The sequence below is a fragment of the Myotis brandtii genome, unplaced genomic scaffold (assembly GCF_000412655.1).
Source record: "Myotis brandtii unplaced genomic scaffold, ASM41265v1 scaffold149, whole genome shotgun sequence".
NCBI lineage: Eukaryota > Metazoa > Chordata > Mammalia > Chiroptera > Vespertilionidae > Myotis > Myotis brandtii.
The window spans coordinates 1,244,066-1,248,244 of NW_005355385.1; the positions used below are offsets into that span (position 1 = coordinate 1,244,066).

The window sequence follows — 4,179 nt, forward strand, 5'->3', positions numbered from 1 at the left end:
TTTTAATTTTTTTATTGCTTAAAGTATTACAAAGGGTATTACATATGTGTCTTTTTTTCCCCCGCCCTTGACAATCCCCTGGCCTCCCCTACCCCCCAGTGTCTTATGTCCATTGGTTATGCTTATATGCATGCATACAAGTCCTTCGGTTGGTCTCTTACCCCCTTCCCTCCTGCCCCCCAACCCTCCCCGGCCTTCCCGCTGCAGCTTGACAATCTGTTTGAGGCAGCTCTGCCTCTGTATCTATTATACAATGAAATTCTTGATAGCTAATGACAGTATTGTTATTTAGTTGCTGTATCTTAAATTGCTTGCTCATTTTTTTTTAAATTTAATACCAATATTACTGCTAACAATCTGTCAACTAAATGAAATTTGACATATTTAAAGGTAGTTCTGTATCCCAGAATATATCTTTTTAGGATTTACTGCCTAAACACTGTGACTCAAAGTTACTTAAGCAATTCTTTTCTTTGTTTGTTTATGCCACTGACTTACTATATAGTTAGATGAGTTGTTTTTCAGTTTTTAAGGCCTTTTAAAATTTGTTTTTTTTAATGATATAAATCATTTATATGATTCCAGAGTTAAAACTATATGTAGATCTACATTCATAGAAGTTTTGCTTCCTTTCCTGTCTCTTCTTTTCCCCATAGGTAACCATTTTTGTTGGTTTTGTTTTCTATACACAAAGTAGAATTATAAACTCTGTTCTGCACTGTGCTTTCTTAATTTAATGGTATAATTTGGAAATCACTCTAGTTCTGTTTTTTGAGATCTTCCTCATTCCTTTTATGTTGCCTGTCCTGTGTTGGAAGAGGCCTGTGTTGATTTAACCAGGCCTCTATTGTTGGACACTTAACAATATAAGGTAGTATAATAGATAGAGAACGGAAAAGCTAGGAAATGACAGATATTATTAAAATTTGACCTAGTGCGTTTGAAAAGTTGATACAAGGCTAAATTGGACACAGATCATTCGCAGGCAATACAAAATTATCAACTTTTAAAAATTAGCCTGCTATATTTGGTCAAACATTTAATTAACTCACCCCTAATGCTTTGGCAGAGCCAGACCAAATGATTTTGCGGGTCTTATGTGGCCTGCAGGCCAGACGTTCCCCACCCTTGGACTAGGGTTTACCCTAATCTAGTATGAACTCATCTTTACTTGATTATATCTGCAAAGTCCCTGTTTCCAAATAGGGTCACTTTCATAGGCATTGAGGATTAGGTTTCAACATATCTTTTGGGGGACACAGTTCAACCCATAACAATGCCTGACTGAAGCAGTCTGCAAAGCCAATGCAGACTCACTGTGAGATCAAACTGGATGAGCTGCAGTTTGAAACTGAAAGGCCAGGCTTCCAGCTACCTTCTGCCTCCATTGAACCTGCTTGGCCTGAGCCTTAGTGCTCTGTTCCTTTTAAAAATTTCACTAGGAAAGGAGGGGTGAGTGAGGACAGGAGAGGATGGCCTGGCCCCTAGGGTTTGGGTGAGTCCTCATGAGAAGCCATGGGGGAGGCTGGAATAGTGTTCTCTTCTGATGCTAGCACAGCTAGTAGTTGTGCCTTGGTTCATTTTCTTTCTAACCTAATGCATCGTCTGCTTACCTGGCGAGCGCTGCGTCTCTCAGGGGGCTGCACTCTGTAGCAGATTCTGAAATGATCTCTTCAAAGGCAGTTAGCAGTGCAGACAGTTCTTAGGTAGGCCTTGACTAAGAAACTAACACTCCCACGATGAGAGCCATCAGCTTCACTCTTCTTACAGAAATTGTGCAAATAATGTTATGCCCAGATCTCAAGATCCCCAAAAATCCACACTAGGAGCCAGTTCGATGCAAAGGCAGAAGGTCCTTTTATTGAGCTAGCCAGCCCGACTACCGCTCCAGGCCAACGCAGTGACTGGAAGCAGAGTGAGGTGGCGTGGGAAACTCAGGGTTTTAATAGGGGGGCGGATGGGGCAAGATGGAGGGCGTAGCCCTTGCCCTTTCAATAATAGGACACAGGTCAGAAATCCAGCTGTACACAGGAAAGCACTCTAGGATATTGATTTACATTTAGCAGGGAACAGCATCAGCCAAATAAACTCATATAAGAATAAGGATAAAAGATATTTTTCCTTCATGATAAGGTAACATTTGCAGGTAAGAAGTGTGGGAGAGCTATATAAGTCAAAGATGAGAGAATCATGCCTCACACTGGGGATCGAGCCCACAACCCAGGCATGTGCCCTGAATTGGAATTGAACTGTGATCTCCTGGTTCATAGGTTGACGCTCAACCATTGAGCCATGCCGGCTGGGCAGCATTACATTTTTAAGTGCTTTAACATATTTAAAAAATTTTAACATTTTAAACTTTATGATTGTACAACCTTTATAGATTCAATCTAAACTTTATATTTTGGAAAGTTGTAAAACATAAGCTAACTAAGATCTTCAGTATATGTATCTGATTTGCAGGTAGAACAGTTTTGTGTAATCAAGGAAGTAGTGAGACTAGGATGAGGCAAAGCATATTTCACAGACCAGTTAGCAAACTAGGTCAAGTGCTGAGGTTTAATGACTACTAATTTGCTACATATCTTAGTCTCATTGCTCCCATTTCTTGTCAGAGCCAGTGTTCTGTTTTTGAGACCTATATCTTGATTCCTGTTTCTCTCACTTCTGTCAGGAAATTTTCATTAGAATATATCTTCAATCTGACTACTTTTTCCCCCCATTTTTTTTCTTTATTGATTAAGGTATTACATATGTGTCCTTATTGCCCCATTGTCCCCCCCTCACCCTCCCATAATCTGACTACTTCTTACTGCTCAACACCAGTCCATGTCACCATTTTATCTTGCTGGGATTGGTGTAAATTTCCTCTGGGCTTCCAAACTTGTCTTTGTTTGCTACAACAGTTAGAATGATTACCCTGCTCATTTCTCTGCTTAAAATACTCCAGAACAGTTTCCTTAGAAAGCAATGTCATCTATTGAATAGAAACACATATTAGAGTATCAAGAGTGGGAATGTACAAGAAAGGGAAAGACGTCAAGATTACTCTGAGTAAAGACTGAACTCTTTTTCTCCCCCATCTCCTCTCCCATCCTCATCTCCCCTACTTTACCTCATCTCCTCTCTTACCATTCTCTCCTTTGCTATAGCTTGTTTGAGCTCCATCTACACTCACTTCCTTACTATTTCCCGAAGAGCCCAAGAGGCTCCTTGCTGTAGCCTCAGCCTATACTGCTTTTAATCTAGATATCCTCATGCTTTATTTCTTCCTTTAGGCCTCTCAAATGCCTTCCCTGTATAAAACAGGCCCCCTCCTCTTGGTGCTCTCTCCCCTTACCCTGGTTTCTTCTTCAGAGTCCATATTTATTGTCTGTTTCACCCCACTATTGTTAGGGTGTCATCTCATTCTTTCCTGAGGGCCTACCCAGCAGTTTGGCATTCAGTAACCACTTATTGAATGATTGGCTGGATTTGCAATTCCTTCTTCAGTGGCTCCTTCCTCTGCCTAGAGAAATATGCAGGCCACTCCTATTTTTGGGCCACGGGAGAAGTAGGGCTGCCTTCCCTGTAACAAATATTTCTACAAAGGTAATCTGGGGCTTCTTCCCCTTTCTCACTGCTCAGATATTTATATTCTGTTATTCTTAACCAGTCAAGCAAATGAACCTGTTTTCTAAGTGACTTTCCTGTGTTTGGGACCAATGCTTTCCTTTTTCCTGCATTTGGTATCATTTTATATAAGTAATAACATTTTGGCATTTCTTCCTTCATTCAGTGAGCAAGTAGTATTGTAGCAGATATTATGGGCCAGGCTGGGTCCCAGACTGAATATCAGGGTTTAAAGAGATGGAGAGCCTGCCTTTTCCTTAAGGAGCTTAGAGTTCATTGTATGGTTGGAAGTGTCAGACATTGGGACAGGTAACCACTATAAGAGGAATGCAGAGAGGGAGGTTGAAATACACAGATGGTTTGCATAGGCCTGCTCCAGGAATCTTGACAGTGGGCAGGAGTTTGCCAGGTAAGGAAACAGGTAAAGGATGCTTCAATGCAAGGAAATAATTTGGGCAAAGGTAGAGAGAGCCATACTAGAGGCCCGGTGCACAAAAATTTGTGCACTCGGGGGGGAGAGGGGGGCCCTCAGCCCATCCTGTGCCCTCTCGCAGTCTGGGACCCCTC

General features: G+C 41.5%; 1 protein-coding gene across 1 annotated transcript in view; it reads left to right on the plus strand.

Annotated features, from left to right (window-relative positions):
- Positions 1–4,179, plus strand: part of KDM4C (lysine (K)-specific demethylase 4C) — a 335,517-nt gene that overhangs the window by 20,613 nt on the left and 310,725 nt on the right. The window lies entirely within an intron of this gene.